This window comes from Triticum urartu, chromosome 4A, assembly GCF_056163025.1.
Source record: "Triticum urartu cultivar PI428250 chromosome 4A, HENAU_Tu73, whole genome shotgun sequence".
NCBI lineage: Eukaryota > Viridiplantae > Streptophyta > Magnoliopsida > Poales > Poaceae > Triticum > Triticum urartu.
The window spans coordinates 161,645,722-161,664,515 of NC_141876.1; positions in this window are offsets into that span (position 1 = coordinate 161,645,722).

Consider the following 18,794-nt stretch of genomic DNA (forward strand, 5'->3'; position numbering starts at 1 on the left):
TCCCCCAAGCTTAGGCTTTTGGCCTAACTTGGTAGTGAATCAGTATCCTGGAGGGTAGTATGGATCCTGAGGACAAGGCATCCACTCATCCCACTGCTGAGGAGCAGGCACCCACTGATCCCACTGTGGAGGTGCCTATGCAGCCTCTGCAGCAGCGTGAGCGTTCCAGTAGGCGAGGATGTCCGCAGGCATAATCTGGTATCCGCTCCTGGCAACAGAATCAAACAAAGCATGTGCAAGAAAGGGGATAACATCACGAGTGTAAAACAGAAAGGCCTGGTGAACTAAGTGCACCCACCTTCTCCATAACAAGCAAGCATTTGGTAATGAAATATGCAAAGTAACGGACAACAGGGAAATGTAAACCATCAGCAGTAATGGCTGACACTCTCCTCTCATCACCCACTATCAAAGTGCGACAGAAATCCTCAAACTCAGCCGGCCTAGGCTCAGCCAAGCTCCCATCAAAAGGGATCAAGCATATGTCACAAAACTCAGTAAGTGGTATCTGATGATTTTCAGCATATAGATCAAAGCTCACTTAAGGAGGATTATTTCTAGGCAAGAAAGTAAAGCTTTGAACAAACATATTTGTGAGTATCTGGTGCTGGTCACACTCATCTGCGATGAAGTCGGTGAGACCGTCATTGGCAATGAATTGCATGAACTCATCATGAATTCCAACTTCTTGCAGGAAGGGGATGTGTGGCCATTCGCACTGCCGTACCTCTGCCAACCTCCGAGGGTGGAGATCATTGTCAAAAGACTCCCCAATAACACCCTTGGAGTTCTTCCTTGAGCCGTATTTCCTGAAGATATTCATGTCCGCGTACAATTTTTCCTATGAACAAAAATCTAAATTTTTAGTTCACAAATTTTTTCCAAGAAAACTTCACAAAACTAGTAGCAACTACTCATAGGGATACATAGAGGCCATAGCAAGCATTCAAACTACTTAGAACACTAAGAATTCAACATGCAAGCACATCTACAGCAGCACCAAGAGTAGATAATTATTCTAAGCATAAACCACTAAAACAAAAAACTAATTGGACAAATGATGGAGTCACATACCAAGCAACAATCTCTTGAAACAGTTTCGAAAATGGAGCTTCGAGCAAAGAGATCGAATTTGGTAGCAAAATGAGCAATAACTCGGGAGAGAGAGGGAGAGTGTTTTTTGGAGGTAGGTGACAATGTGAGATGAAGAGATAAGTGAGGGGGCCATGTGGGGACCACAACCCCCAGGGCGTGCCAGGGGGTGCTGGCGCGCCCAGGTGGGTTCAGCCCACCTGGTGCACCCCCTATGGTTATTTTTGAACCAAAAATTCTTAAATATTCAGGAAAAAACCATATAAAATTTTCAGGGCATTCTGAGAACTTTTATTTTTGGGTCATTTTTTTATTGCACGGGAAATTCAGAAAATAGACAAAACATGGCATTTTATTTTATTTAACTAATAAAAACAGAAAACAAAAGGTAGGGACAGAAAGTAGTGCTTACTAAATTTATCAACTTCATACTGTTCAAAAATGACCCATTCATAAGGTTGATCAAGTCTTATTAACAACCACTTTCGGTTAGCATGAAACCAAAGAACTTTCATATATCACTAAGTTACCTCAATGGGGATTTGCATTTCCCCAACAATAAGCATTTCATATTTCTTTTTTAACAGTAGGTAGAGGTATTTGAAAACTTCCAATAGTGATTGTCGTGGATTTTTCAATAACATTAATACCATTCACTTGGAATTGTTTCTTTGGAAAGTGCACCATATGCTCATTTCCATTGATATGAAAAGTGACCTTACTTTTATTGCAATCAATAACAGCCCCTGCAGTATTCAAGAAGGGTCTACCAAGGATAATTGACTTATTGTCGTCCTCAGGCATCTCAAGTATAACTAAGTCAGTCAAAATAGTAACATTAGCAACAACAACGGGCACATCCTCACAGATACCGATAGGTATGGCAATTGATTTATCAGCCATTTGCAAAGATATTTCAGTAGGTGTGATTTTATTCAAGTCAAGTCTTTTATATAAAGAGAAAGGCATAACACTAACACCAGATCCTTGTAACATCCCAAATTTTCAATTTGGAATGTTATACATTAGATCATAAATGCATATCATATTTTATTTTGCTTTTGGTTTTGATCCTAGAAATTCTACGCAACTCAAGGACCCACGGAGAGAGTTGGGGATTTTGTTATTTTCATATTTGAGTTTTCTCAAATTTTGAGAATAGGATCATTTGATTTTATTTATTTTATCATCAATTATTTCTATTACAAAAATATGAGAGAGGGAATAAAATGACTTTCCCAAAATAAAGAAATATTGAGGATTTAATAATAAAATCAAATAAGATTTTATTTCGGAGTTTTTTGTTATTTTATTTGAATTTAGGAAAAATGTGCGTTTTTAAAAATTGCATTTAGGCCCCACATAAATGTTCACCTTGTGTGGCTTGATTTTAGAAGCCCGGGAAAATTTATTTCAGGATTTTTGGAGTCCCTTTAGTATTTCTTTTTATTTTTCTTTTGCGCGTAATTATTAAAAAAACCGAACCGACCTAACGAGCCGTGTCCGACCCGGACTCCGGCCCGACTAGGCTATATAAGCCGGGGGGAGGCCCAGCCCCAGCCAAACCCTAAGCCGCCCCAGCCCCAGCGCGCCGCTGCCGCTGCGCCGCCGCCGCCGCACGCCGCCCGAGGTTCGTCGCGCCTCAATTTCCTTGCCGTTTTTTTGTTTTTTCGAAAAACCGTCTGGTTTTTCCGTTGTTTTTTTAGTTTCGGTTTTTTAAATAGATCAGTTTTTTTGGTTTTTTTAAATAGCGAGCGTTCGTCCGTTCGTTCGTTCTAACGAACGTTCGTCGTTTTTCTTTTTCTCGGATTTAACCCGCGATTTTTCTGATCGTGATTCCTGATCCAATTTTCGTTTTAGTATAACTTTTCGCTCGTTTATCGGAATCAGGCGATTCAAGCGCCTGGAGTTTCGTCTCGAAACCCTCTATCTGTTTAACCAACTTAAACAAGTTTTTTCTACTGTAAAATTTGCCTTAGATCCAGATTAGTAGAACGAAGTTGTTTTCTTTCGCCGTTTGACTTTCGTTGTTTTGTTCGATTTGATTCTTTTTGCAAAACGGAGTTCTTAAGTTGAACCTTCTGGTTAGATCTCTTATTTGACTTTTACCTGTGCATTACATGAGTACTTATTGTATGCTTGTTTGTTTGTCTGCGATAGAATACCCGGAGTGCGCCGCCTGTTACTTCGAATCGCTAGGTTTCCCGGATCATCAGCAAGGCAAGTAACACTTTGATCATAACTTTCCTACTACCCAGTTTTATTGCATTAGATCAATCGTCAAACATTGCATGATTAGTATCTAATTAAATTGTGGGATGGGAAGTAGTTAAGGTAGTACCTATTACCTGTTTATTATCAAACCTTTGGGAGTTACTTCCACGTTTGCTAATTATGCCATGCTATGCTAGTAGACGTGGATTGGGTGAGTGGTATCCATGACAGATGTGAGTTTGTTAATTAATGGTTTATCTAAGGTGGCAACTTAAACACACATCTGGGTGGATTGAGGCACCTGGGTATTCCAGGATTTGCCTGTTTTCTTTTGGACCGCCACCCAGGCTCAAAGGGATCATGAAACTATTCATACTAGAAACTTCCGTGTGCAGCCACAAGCTATTATGGGCTCTAGCATAGTTGACTAAGTCGTGCGAACTCTTACAGTGGTAGACTAGCAGATGTAGGGGATGTAGGTGGTACGGTCTACCCGATCGTAAGGTGCTAGTGCTTCTGAAAGACTATGTCTCGGTCATCCATCTTCTCAAACACCATGTAGTGCGAGGAACCAAACGGAGGCGATCGAGTCTTGTGGGGAAAAGTGCGCAAACCTCTGCAGAGTGTAATAAACTAATCATGGTTAGCCGTGTCCCCGGTTATGGACAATCTTGAGTATCTAGTACTTGGATTATCATGTGAATCTCAACATGTTACCCTAAATTAATTTTGTTGGGCTTTGTTTAATGATGATGCTTAATTGGGATTGAGAATGCTGTCAACCATTCTCAATGTTTAACAACTACCATGATAGTTAAATAAATTTATTCCTTTGAAGTAGGGAAAAATTGGCTTTACGCAAAACTGTAACCATAGAGCTTTCCACCAGCAAAATATGCATATAGTATAGCTGTTTCATTCTATTACTCTCTATGTGTTACCTTGCCAGCATATTCCATGTGCTGACCCGTTTCGGGCTGCAGGGTTAATGTTGCAGACTTTTCAGACGACGATTAAGGAGTTTTTAGGTCGTGGTTCTATACTCAGTGGTGCCGTTGGAGTTGATGGACTCGCTTATCTTCCAAGCCTTCCGCTGTTATCGTTATTAGATGGCCTTAAGCCATATTTATTGTAATAAGTTCTCTATGGAGACACTCGATGTAATAAGTGTGTGATTGGTACTCTGTTATAAATCCTCTGAGTATTGTGTGGTGTCAGCATTACTGATCCAGGGATGACACCAGAGCACAGAGATCATACTGTTTGAGGTCTGGTCGCTACAGAGATGGTATCAGAGCACACGCTGACTGTAGGACACGACCACTAAGCTAAAGACCTAGATCACTATCCTCTCTTTTCTCTTTTGACCTCTCATCTTTTCTACTCTTTTAGGATGGCAAATGCAAGGAACAAGTCCACACAACCGGATGAAGATACACCTTTTGGACGTCACTTGAAGGAAGTCACTAGATACCTGAACATAGGAGTACCAAGCTTCATCGGAACCTACAATGCCACTTTACCTGAAGAAGAGCGCTGGATGATTCAAGTTCAAGTTCCAGGAAGGACGTTCATGCCAGTCACTGAGCCCATAGAGTTTTCTTTTGATGCACCAACTTGGAGTCTAGGAATGAGCATGGCAGCTCACATCACCATGGGACGCATTGGAGAAGTCTACCGCAATGATCTCAAGGATACAATCTACCAGATTTGTGGGCGCCGAGATGAGCACTGGGAGATGATCAGCACCAGGAAGAATAGATCAATTGCAGCTTTTATCCAGGAGTTAAACTAGCACATTCGACGACAGGAGAACCAGATGTGCGCCGACATGACATATCTGAAGAAGGCTAAGACAAGAATCAAGGAACTGATGGAAGAACTCAAGGCTACACGTGAAGATTATGAAGAGGAAATTGAAGTATTGGTGGATAAGAATGCCAACCTAACTATGAAGCTAGCGATATTTATGGGAGGCCCTACACCAGTAGATGAAGACGAAGAACCCAAGGATATTAGCCCGGAAGACTACATCATCATCGACGACACAGACTCGGACCCAGACGAAAGCGATGATGACTATGTTGATGAAGCTGGAGCAGATATCATGGAGTCTACAACCGAAGAATATTTCTAGTAGACCACCTCATCAGTAGTAGTAGTCCACCATGTAAATATAGTAGTCCAAGCACTTTTGTGATAGTTAGATCAATTGTATGCCCTTGTTTGATTGAATGAAGTGAATTGTTTGCTTTTGCCTCATGTGCATATGGGTAGTGTTTTCTCTTTAGACCCCCTCTATTCTTACATCTCATCTTTTCTAAACCCTCAGATGCCTCCGAGACGTGACCCCAGATTTACCTTTCCACCGAAGCTCACCCAGTTGATCCAGCAGCAGAACACATTGATGCAGCTGCTAGTCCAGAATCAGAACCAGGGGAACAACAACAACAACAACAACAACCCACCACCACCACCACCTGTTGATCACTTAGCCCGTTTTCTTAGGCTAAATCCGCCGGTGTTTTCCAGTAGCATCGAGCCAATAGTAGTAGATGATTGGCTCCGCAAGACAGCTAGAGAGTTGACCACAGCAGGATGCACGGATGCGGAGAAGGTGAAGTTTGCCGCACATCAGCTTGAAGGACCCGCAGCATCATGGTGGGAGAATTTCACAGCCACTTTCCCTGTCGACACTGTCACATGGGACCAGTTTCAGCAGGCCTTTCGTACTGCCCATGTTTCAGCAGGAGCTATGGCCATGAAGAAGCGTGAGTTTCGCAACTTGAGCCAAGGATGACGGACAGTAGGCCAGTATGTGGAGGATTTTAGTAAGTTAGCACGTTATGCCCCAGATGACGTTGCTACAGATGCAGCTAAGCAGGAGAAGTTTCTGGAAGGACTGAATGATGAGTTGAGCATGCAGTTCATGGTAGCAACCTTCAACAACTACCAGGAGTTGGTAGATCGTGCACTTATGATTGAAGGCAAGCGGCAGCAAATTGAGAATCGCAAGAGGAAGTATGGACAAAGAAAGTATAATTCAGGAGCTCAGCAGAAGCCACGTTTTACCCCTAGACCGGGAGGACATTTTTAGCATACCCATGGAGGAGGTAGCTCGCACAATTACAATGGCACCAGGAATGGTAATGGGAATGGAGGAAGCAACGGCCAGAATCGCACCAACCCATCAACCCCAGCCAAGAAAGACCTGAGCCAAGTCACTTGCTTTAAGTGTTCGAAGACCGGACATTATGCCAATGAATGTCCTGAAATACAAAATGGAAATAGCAATGGAAGCTCTGGGAAGAAGCCGGACCCTTTCAACAGGGGATAGGTGAACCACGTTAGCGTGGAGGAGGTTGAAGCTCAGCCTGATGCAGTAATAGGTAAGTTTTTGGTTAAGTCATTTACTGCACTCGTTCTTTTTGATACTGGTGCATCGCATTCATACATCTCAAGGGGATTTGTGGATAAGTATAACCTGTCAACCCAAGCCCTTAGGTCACCCATGTTAGTAACCTCGCCTGGAGCAGAATATATGGCCAGTCGATGGTGTGATCGGTTACCATTAAGGATTGGTAACTATGTTTTTCCCTCAGACCTAATAGTATTCGAATCCCAAGGATTGGATGTGATATTAGGCATGGATTGGTTGTAAAAGTATGAAGGGAATATTGAATGTGCTAGTAAGTCAATTTTGCTTACCACCTGAGAAGGGAGAAGGATCAAGTATGTATCCCGACATGTGCCAAAGAGGACTCAAGTAAATTGCTTAACAGGAGTTGTGCAGGAGGAAGTACCAGTAGTGAAGGATTTCCCTGAAGTATTTCCAGAAGAGTTGCCAGGCATGCCACCGGATAGAGATATTGAGTTTTTGATTGAGCTATTGCCAGGCACAGGGCCAATATCAAAGAGAGCATACAGGATGCCTGCAAAAGATTTGGTGGAAATTAAGAAGCAGATTAAGGAGTTATTGGATAAGGGATATATTCGCCCAAGTTCTTTGCCTTGGGGATCGCCAGTACTTCTAGTGGAGAAGAAGGATGGATCGTTAAGGATGGTTGTTGATTATCGAGGATTGAATGAAGTAACGATCAAGAACAAGTACCCACTACCAATGATCAATGATCTGTTTGCTCGATTGCAAGGAGCTAAGGTATTTTCCAAGATCGATCTGTGATCAGGATACCACCAGTTGAAGATTCGAGAACAGGATATTCCTAAGACAACTTTTACCACCAGGTATGGGTTGTACGAGTATACCGTTATGCCACTTGGTCTAACTAACGCACCCGCATATTTTATGAACATGATGAACAAAGTATTTATGGAATTTTTTGATAAGTTCATCGTAGTGTTCATTGATGATATCCTGGTCTACTCGAAGAATGAAGAGGAGCATAAGGAGCATTTGCATTTGGTACTTGGAAAGCTCAGAGAACATCAATTATATGCCAAGTTCAGCAAATGTGAGTTTTGGTTGAAGGAAGTAGGATTCCTCGGACACGTTATATCTGGAGAAGGTATAGCAGTAGATCCTACCAAAGTAGATACCGTGACCAAGTGGGAAGCACCAACCACCGTGGGAGAGATCCGGAGTTTTCTTGGACTCGCAGGATACTACCAGAGATTCATTGAGAATTTCTCAAAGATTGCGAAGCCTATGACGGATTTATTAAAGAAAGATACCAAGTTCATATGGATGGAGGAATGTGAGGCTAGTTTCTAGGAGTTGAAGAAACGTTTGGTTACCTCACCAGTGTTGATTTTGCCAGACCAGACCAAGGATTATGAGGTGTATTGCGACGCTTCATGTCGAGGACTTGGAGCAGTGCTTATGCAGGAAGGGAGAGTTGTTTCATATGCGTCAAGAAAACTTAAGCCACATGAGTTGAATTATGCAACACATGATTTGGAGTTAGCAGCCGTAGTGCATGCATTGAAAAGATGGAGACATTTTCTGATTGGAAATCATTGTGAGGTGTACACGGACCATAAGAGTTTGAAATACATTTTCACACAGAAGGAGTTAAACCTCAGACAAAGGAGATGGTTGGAGCTCATCAAGGATTATGATATGAAATTGCATTATCATCCCAGGAAAGCTAATGTAGTAGCTGACGCATTAAGCCGTAAGAGCCACGTCAATACATTAATGACGGGAGAAATACCAAGGGAGTTAGCAGAAAATCTTCGTGAACTATGTTTGGAAATAGTTTCGAGAGGCTATGTAGCAGCATTGGAGATTCAGTCAACTTTGATGGATAGAATCAGAGAAGCTCAGAAGACTGACAAGGAGATTTCCTCTATTAAGGAGAAACTTAGCAAAGGAAAGGCTAAAGGATTTCGTGAGGATGAGCACGACACCCTATGGTTTGAAGACCGTGTTTATGTGCCCAATGACCCGGAGATTAGGAAGTTGATTATGCAAGAGGCACACGATTCACCATATTCGATTCACCCCGGAAATACCAAGATGTATTTGGATTTGAAGGACATTTTCTGGTGGACCGGAATGAAGAAGGATATTGCGGAGTATGTAGCAGTTTGTGATGTATGTCAGAGAGTAAAGGCAGAGCATCAGAAGCCAGCAGGATTGTTACAACCATTGCCGATACCCGTATGGAAGTGGGATAAGTTAGGCATGGATTTTATCACGGGATTGCCCAGAACACGTTCAGGCTATGACTCGATTTGGGTTGTAGTCGATCAATTGATAAAAGTAGCTCATTTCATCCCAGTAAAGACCACTTACACCAGTGCTAAGTTGGCAAAGATATACATGAGCGGGATCGTATGTCTGCATGGAGTTCCGAGGAGTATCGTATCGGATAGAGGAACCCAGTTTACCTCAAAGTTCTGGAAGCAGTTGCATGAAACTTTGGGAACCAGGCTAGAATTCAGTACAACTTTTCATCCACAGACAGATGGACAGACCGAGAGAGTCAATTAGATTTTGGAGGATATGTTGAGAGCTTGTGCGCTAGATTACAGATCTAGTTGGGACGATAATTTGCCATATGCAGAGTTCTCTTAGAACAACAGTTACCAAACCAGTTTAAAGATGGCCCCTTTCGAAGCTTTGTACGGAAGGAGGTGTAGGACACCGTTGTCGTGGGACGAAGTTGGAGACCACCAGTTGTTTGGACCTGACTTGATTAAAGAGTCTGAACAGAAGGTGAAATTGATTCGCGATAGGCTCAAGGTAGCCCAGTCCAGACAGAAGAGTTATGCAGATTCTAAATGCAAGGAGACAGTTTATGAAGTTGGAGATAGAGCTTATCTTCGAGTATCACCACTTCGGGGAACAAAGCGTTTTGGGGTTAAAGGAAAGTTAGCGCCACGATTTGTAGGACCATATCGAGTTTTGGAGCGTATGGGAGAAGTGGCCTACAAGTTGAAATTGCCCGAAGGATTGTCAGGAGTTCATGATGTGTTCCACGTTTCTCAGCTGGAGAAGTGCCACGCGGAGATGGCTGACATACCGTTGAGAGACACAGTGCCATTGGAAACTATTCAGTTGGATATCGATTTGACCTACGAGGAGAAACCAATTAAGATTCTCGAGTTTGCCAATCGAGTCACTCGCAGCAAGGTTATCAAGTTTTGCAAAGTTCAGTGGAGCCACCACACGGAGGACGAAGCCACCTGGGAACGAGAGGAAGATTTGCTCAAGGACCACCCTCACCTATTTTCTAGCCAACCCGAATCTCGAGGGCGAGATTCAACTTAAGGGGGGTAGGTTTGTAACATCCCAAATTTTCAATTTGGAATGTTATACATTAGATCATAAATGCATATCATATTTTATTTTGCTTTTGGTTTTGATCCTAGAAATTCTATGCAACTCAAGGACCCACGGAGAGAGTTGGGGATTTCGTTATGTTTATATTTGAGTTTTCTCAAATTTTGAGAATAGGATCATTTGATTTTATTTATTTTATCATCAATTATTTCTATTAAAAAAATATGAGAGAGGTAATAAAATGACTTTACCAAAATAAAGAAATATTGAGGATTTAATAATAAAATCAAATAAGATTTTATTTCGGAGTTTTTCGTTATTTTATTTGAATTTAGGAAAAATGTGCGTTTTTCAAAGTTGCATTTAGGCCCCAAATAAATGTTCACCTTGTGTGGCTTGATTTTAGAAGCCCGGCAAAATTTATTTCGGGATTTTTGGAGTCCGTTTAGTATTTCTTTTTATTTTTCTTCTGCGCATAATTATTAAAAAAAACGAACCGACCTAACGGGCCGTGTCCGACCCGGACTCCGGCCCGACTAGGCTATATAAGCCGGGGGGAGGCCCAGCCCCAGCCAAACCCTAAGCCGCCCCAGCCCTAGCGCACCGCCGCCCCGCCGCGGCCGGACGCCGCCGCCGCCACACGCCGCCCGAGGTTCGCTGCGCCTCGATTTCCGTGCCAGTTTTTATATTTTTTTTCGAAAAACCGTCCGGTTTTTCCGTCGATTTTTTAGTTTCGGTTTTTTTAAATAGATCGGTTTTTCCGGGGTTTTTAAATAGCGAGCGTTCGTTCGTCCGTCCGGTCGTTCGTTCTAACGAACGTTCATCATTTTTCTTTTTCTCGGATTTAACCCGCGATTTTTCTGATCGCGATTCCTGATCCGATTTTCGTTTTAGTATAATTTTTCGCTCGTTTATCGGAATCAGGCGATTCAAGCACCTGGAGTTTCGTCTCGAAACCCTCTATCCGTTTAACCAACTTAACAAGTTTTTGCTACTGTAAAATTTGCCTTAGATCCAAATTAGTAGAACGAAGTTGTTTTCTTTCGCTGTTTGACTTTCGTTGCTTCGTTTGATTTGATTCTTTTTGCAAACCGGAGTTCTTAAGTTGAACCTTCTGGTTAGATCTCTTATTTGACTTTTACCTGTGCATTAGATGAGTACTTATTGTATGCTTGTTTGTTTGTCTGCGATAGAATACCCGGAGTGCGCCGCCTGTTACTTCGAATCGCTAGGTTTCCCGGATCATCAGCAAGGCAAGTAACACTTTGATCATACCTTTCCTACTACCCAGTTTTATTGCATTAGATCAATCCTCAAACATTGCATGATTAGGATCTAATTAAATTGTGGGATGGGAAGTAGTTGAGGTAGTACCTATTACCTGTTTATTATCAAACCTTTGGGAGTTACTTCTACGTTTGCTTATTATGCCATGCTATGCTAGTAGACGTGGATTGGGTGAGTGATATCCATGACAGATGTGAGTTTGTTAATTAATGGTTTATCTAAGGTGGCAACTTAAACACACATCTGGGTGGATTGAGGCACCTGGGTATTCCAAGATTTGCCTGTTTTCTTTTGGACCGTCACCCAGGCTCAAAGGGATCATGAGACTATTCATACTAGAAAATTCCGTGTGCAGCCACAAGCTATTATGGGCTCTAGCATAGTTGACTAAGTCGTGCGAACTCTTACAGTGGTAGACTAGCAGATGTAGGGGATGTAGGTGGTACGGTCTACCCGATCGTAAGGTGCTAGCGCTTCTGAAAGACTATGTCTCGGTCATCCGTCTTCTCAAACACCATGTAGTGCGAGGAACCAAACGGAGGCGATCGAGTCTTGTGGGGAAAAGTGCGCAAACCTCTGCAGAGTGTAATAAACTAACATGGTTAGCCGTGTCCCCGGTTATGGACAATCTTGAGTATCTAGTACTTGGATTATCATGTGAATCTCAACATGTTACCCTAAATTAATTTTGTTGGGCTTTGTTTAATGATGATGCTTAATTGGGATTGAGAATGCTGTCAACCATTCTCAATGTTTAACAACTACCATGATAGTTAAATAAATTTATTCCTTTGAAGTAGGGAAAAATTGGCTTTACGCAAAACTGTAACCATAGAGCTTTCCAGCCGCCAAATATGCATATAGTATAGCTGTTCCATTCTATTACTCTCTATGTGTTACCTTGTCGGCATATTCCATGTGCTGACCCGTTTCGGGCTGCAGGGTTAATGTTGCAGACTTTTCAGACGACGATTAAGGAGTTTTTAGGTCGTGGTTCTATACTCAGTGGTGCCGTTGGAGTTGATGAACTCGCTTATCTTCCAAGCCTTCCGATGTTATCGTTATTAGATGGCCTTAAGCCATATTTATTGTAATAATTTATCTATGGAGACACTCGATGTAATCAGTGTGTGATTGCTACTCTGTTATAAATCCTCCGAGTACTGTGTGGTGTCAGCATTACTGATCCAGGGATGACACCGGAGCACAGAGATCAGACTGTTTGAGGTCTGGTCGCTAGAATCCTAAATCACACAAAGCAGTTTTCACATAATTCCTTTTGATAGAGCAAGGTATAGTTGGTATTTCCGGATCTCCAAGTTTTTTAGGTACTCCATCTTTAAAAGTATAATTAGCAAGCATAGTGGAGATTTCAGCTTCCGGTATTTTGCTCTTATTAGTGATGATGTCTTTCATATACTTTGCATAAGGAGGCATTTTCAATATATTAGTCAAGCGAATACGCAAAAAGACTGGCCTCAACATTTTAACAAAGCATTCAAATTCTTCATCATCATTCTTTTTAGTTGACTTGGGTGGAAAAGTCATAGGTTTTTGAACCCACGGTTCTCTTTCTTTACCATGTTTCCTAGCCACAAAGTCTCTTTTATCATATCTTTTATTTTTAGCTTGTGGGTTATCAAGATCAACGGGTGGTTCTATCTCAACATCATTACGTGGTTCTTTATCATTGGTTGGTTGAGAGTCTTCCTGAACCTCATCATTATCTTTTTCATTATCATTAGGTGAGTGTTCATTACCAGATTGATTTTTAGCATCAGAGATGGAAACTTCATTTTCATTATCAGGAGGTTTTTCTATTTCAGGTTCACTAGAGGTGTGCAAAGTCCTATCATTTTTCTTTTTCTTTTTAGAAGAACTAGGTGCACTAGTGTTAGCTCTTTGTGAATCTTGTTCAATTCTTTTAGGGTGTCCCTCAGGATAAAGTGGTTCCTGAGTCATTTTACCTCCTCTAGTTGCAACTCTAACAGCAAAGTCATGCATATTATGATTCATTTCATCAAGTAATTCTTTTTGTGATTTAGCAACTTGTTATAGTTGAGTTTGAACCATAGAATCATGTTTTCCAACACCTCTAACATCATTTGAGATTCTAAATAAAAAGTCAGAATTGTATTTCAATTGTTTCATAACATTTACATTGAATTGATCTTGTTTCCTAATGTAGATTTCAAACTCATAAAGGCATTGACTAGGATGCATATTGTGAGGATTATCATTATCATTGAACTTCATAAGAGAATTTACCTCTACCACCGTAGGCAGTAGTGATGTATTAAGCCCATGCATTGCTTCAATAGGAGGTAAATTTTTAACATCCTCGACTTAAATACCTTTTTCCTTCATAGATTTCTTTGCCTCTTGCATATCTTTAGGACTGAGATATAATATACCCCTCTTCTTTGGAGTGGGTTTAGGCGGTGGTTCAGGAATAGTCCAATCATCATAATTTTTCAATGTGTTATTCAATAATTCTTCAACTTGAGCAATAGTTCGCTCCCTGAAAACACAACCAGCACAACTATCCAGGAAGTCCCTAGAAGCATCGGTTAGTCCATTATAGAAGATATCAAGTATTTCATTTTTCTTAAGAGGATGATGAGGCAAAGCATTAAGTAACTGGCAAAGCCACCCCCAAGCTTGTGGGAGACTCTCTTCTTTAGTTTGCACAAAGTTAAATATTTCTTGTAAGGCAGCTTGTTTCATATGAGCAGGAAAATATTTTTCAGAGAAGTAATAAACCATATCCTGGGGACTACGCACACAACCAGGAGCAAGAGTATTGTACCAAGCTTTAGCATCACCCTTTAATGAGACGAGAAATAATTTGAGAATAAAGTAATAACAAGTTTTTGCAAAAAGGGTGGCTATATCATTCAACTTAGTAAGATGTGCCACAACAGTTTTAGTTTCATAACCATGGAAAGGATCAGATTCAACCAGAGTAATTAACTCTGGGTCAACAGAGAATTCATAATCCTTATCATCAATACAGATAGGTGAAGTAGCAAACTTAGGATCACATTTCATTCTAGCATTCAAAGATTTTTCTTTATACTTGCATAGTAATTTCTCTAGATCATCTCTATCGTTGCAAGCAAGAATATCTCTAGTTGCTTCTTCACTCATAACATAACCTTCCGGTATCTTAGGTAATTCATATCTAGGCAGGCTAGTTCTAGCAGGTGTTTCAGGAGTTTCAGTTTCAAGCTCATTATCAGATTCAACAACATCATGTTGTATAACCCTAGCAATTTGTTTATCAAGAAATTCACCAAGTGGCACATCATCATTATCAAGCAAGGTACTAGCATCATCATAAGCATCATTCATAGTAGAAGTAGCATCATCAATAACTTGAGACATATCAGAATTTGTAGCATGTGGTGGTGTTGCAAATTTACTCATAACAGAAGGTGAATCTAAAGCAGAACTGGATGGCAGTTCCTTACCTCCCCTCGTCTTAGAGGGATAAATCTTAGTCTTTGGATCCTTCAGATTCTTCATAGTGATAATATGATAATAATCCCAAGTGACTTAACAAATATAACTATGCTCCCCGGCAACGGCGCCAAAAAAGTTCTTGATAACACACAAGTATAGGGGATCGCAACAGTTTTCGAGGGTAGAGTATTCAACCCAAATTTATAGATTTTGCACAAGGGGAGCCAAAGAATATTTGAAGGTATTAGCAGCTGAGTTGTAATTCAACCACACCTGGAAATTAATTATCTGCAGCAATATGATCGGTAGCAAAGTAGTTTAATAGTTTTGGTAGTAGTGATAGTAGCAATGGTAGCAGTAACAGTGATAGCAGTAATTTGTAGCAAGTGTAACAGTGATGATAGCAATAGTAACTTAGCAGAAACAATAAGGATAAATTCGTAGGCATTGAATCCGTGACTTGTTGGATGATATTCATCATGAGATAGTTATAACCTAGGGCGATACGACACTAGCTCCAGTTCATCGATATAATGTAGGCATGTATTCCATAAATAGTCATACGTGCTTTATTAAAAGAACTTGCATGACATCTTTTGTCCTACCCTCCCGTGGCAGCGTGGTCCATATTGGAAACTAAGGGATATTATGGCCTCCTTTTAATAGAGAACCGGAACAAAGCATTAACACGTAGTGATTACATGAACTCCTCAAACTACGGTCAACACCGAGAGTGGGCCCGGTTGTTGTCACTCCGGGGTTGCCGGATCATAACCGAGTAGGTGACTATAACTTGAAAGTTTGGATCTAAAACATGGATATAATGATGAGTTCATAAACGGTTCAGATCTGAAATCAGCGCACTCGGGCGCAAAGTGACAAACATTAAGCATGGCAAAGTCATAGCAATATCAATCTAAGAACATAGTGGATAATAGGGATCAGGCCCTAACAAAACTAACTTGATTACATGATGAATCTCATCCAACTCCTCACCGACGAGCGAGCCTACGAAGGAATTACTCACTCCCGGTGGGGAGCATCATGGAATTGGCGATGGAGATAGGTTGGTGATGATGAAGATCGAAGATCTCCCTCTCCGGAGCCCAGAACGGACTCCAGATCTGCCCTCCCGAGGAAGAACAGGGCTTGGCGGCGGCTTCGTCTCGTGGATCGCGATAATTCTTTCTCCCTAATTTTTTTCTAGAATAATGTGAATTTATGGTATCAAGGGGGTCATCAGCGGGGCCACCAGGTGGGTACAAGCCACCTGGGCACGCCAGGAGAGGGGGCGCGCCCTGGTGGGTTGTGCCCACCCAGGGCCCCCTCTCCAGTGGGTCTTGGCTCCAAAAATTCTTATTTTTGATATAAAAAATCCTCAAAAAGTTTTGTTCCATTCTGAGAACTTTTATTTCTCCACAAAAACAACACCATGGTAGTTCTGCTGAAAACAGCGTGAGTCTAGGGTTAGTTTCATTTAAATCATGCAAATTAGAGTCCAAAACAAGAGGAAAAGCGTGAGAAAAAGTAGATACGTTGGAGACGTCAGCATCCACGAAAATACTTTTTCGCCGCTGCAATCTTCTGTTCCCGTGAGATCCCATCTTGGGGCCTTTTCCAGCGATCTGCCGGAGGGGGATTCGATCATGGAGGGCATCTACATCAACCCTATTGCCCTTTGCGATGAAGCGTGAGTAGTTTACCTCAGACCTACGGGTCCATATCTAGTAGCTAGATGGCTTCTTCTCTCTCTATGTTCTTCAATACCATGTCCTCCTCGATGTTCTTGGAGTTCTATCCGATGTAATCTTCTTTTGTTGTGTGTTTGTCGAGATCCGATGAGTTGTGGATTTATGATCAGATTATCTATGAATATTATTTGTATCTATCTGAATTCTTATATGCATGATTTGATATCTTTGTATTTCTCTTCGAATTATCAGTTTGGTCTGGCCAACTAGATTGATATTTCTTGCAATGGGAGAGGTGCTTAATTTTGGGTTCAATCTTGCGGTGTCCTGACCCAGTGACATAGTAGGGGTAGTTGGGCACGTATTGCATTGTTGTCATCAAGGATAAAAAGATGGGGCTTTCATCATATTGCTTGAGTTTATCCCTCTACATCATCTCATCATACTTAAGGCGTTACTCCGTTCTTTATGAACTTAATACTCTAGATGCATGCTGGATAGTTGTCGATGCGTGAAGTAATAGTAGTAGATGCAGGCAGGAGTCGGTCTACTTGACACGGATGTGATGCCTATATACATAATCATTGCCTTGGATATCATCATAACTTTGCGCTTTTCTATTGCTCGATAGTAATTTGTTCACCCACAGTATTATTTGCCTTCAGGAGAGAAGCCTCTAGTGAAACCTATGGCCCCCGGGTCTATTTTCCATCATATATTTTCAGATCTATAAACCAAAAAACCCAAAAATATCTTGCTGCTATTTATTTACTTCTATTTTGTTTTATGTTTTAGTAATCTTTTATACATATATCTATCAGATCTCACCTTTGCAATTGACCGTGAAGGGGTTGACTGATTGTTTGTGCAATTGATCTATAAACCAATGAACCCTTTATCGCGTTGGGTGCAAGTGTCTGATTGTTTGTGCAGGTGCATAGATTGGAGACTTGCTTGTACCTCCTACTGGATTGATACCTTGGTTCTCTAACTGAGGGAAATACTTATCTCTACTTTGCTGCATCACCTTTACTCTTCAAGGGAAAAACCAACACAAGCTCAAGAAGTAGTAGGAAGAATTTATGGCGCCATTGCCGGGGAGGTCTACATTAAGCCTACCAAGTACCCACCATAAAATCTCATCTCTTGCATTACATTATTTGCCATTTTCCTCTTGTTTTCCTCTGCCCCACTTCTAAACGATTTTCAGGAAAATACAAAAAGATTTGCCTTTTTATTCGCCCTTCTTTCATTCATCTTTTCGTTTGCTTTTTTGTTGCTCGTGTGTTAGATTGCATGTTTTGTCACAATGACTCGAGAGAATACCAAGTTGTGTGACTTTTCCAATACTAATAACAATGATTTTATTAGTACTCCGATTGGTCCCGCCACTAGTGCGGAATCTTATAAAATTAATGCCGCTTTGTTGAATCTTGTTATGAAAGAACAATTTTCCGGCCTTCCTAGTGAAGATGTCGCATCCCATCTAAATACTTCCGTTGAATTGTGTGATATGAAAAAGAAGAAAGATGTGGATAATGATATTGTTAAATTGAAGCTATTTCCGTACTCACTTCGAGATCGAGCTACAACTTGGTTTTCATCTTTCCCTAAAAATAATATTGATTCATGGAACAAGTGTAAGGATGCTTTTATTTCCAAGTATTTTCCTCCTGCTAAGATCATCTTCCTTAGGAACGATATAATGAATTTTAAGCAACTTGATCATGACCATGTTGCACAATCTTGGGAGAGGATGAAATTGATGATATGAAATTGCACTATACATGGTTCGAGTTTATGGATGATCATACAAATTTTTTATGCCGGATTGAATTTTACATCTATAAATCTTTTAGATTCGGCCGTGAGGGGTACTTTTATGGAAATCACATTAGTATAAGCTACTAAGCTCCTAGATAATATTATGGCTAATTACTCTCAATGGCACACTGAAAGATCCTCTACTAGTAAAAAAGTGCATGCGATTGAAGAAATTAATGTTTTGAGTGGAAAGATTGATGAAATTATGAAAATGTTTGCTAGTAAGAGTTCTCCTATTGATACTAATGATATGCCTTTGTCCACTTTGATTGAGAATAATAATGAAACTATGGATGTGAATTTTGTTGGTAGGAACAATTTTGGTAATAACGCATATATAGGTAATTTCAACCCTAGTCCGTTTCCTAGTAATTCCTATAATAATTATGGTAATTCCTACAACAATTCTTATGGAAATTATAATAATATTTCCTCTGATCTTGAGAACAATATTAAAGAATTTATTAGTTCCC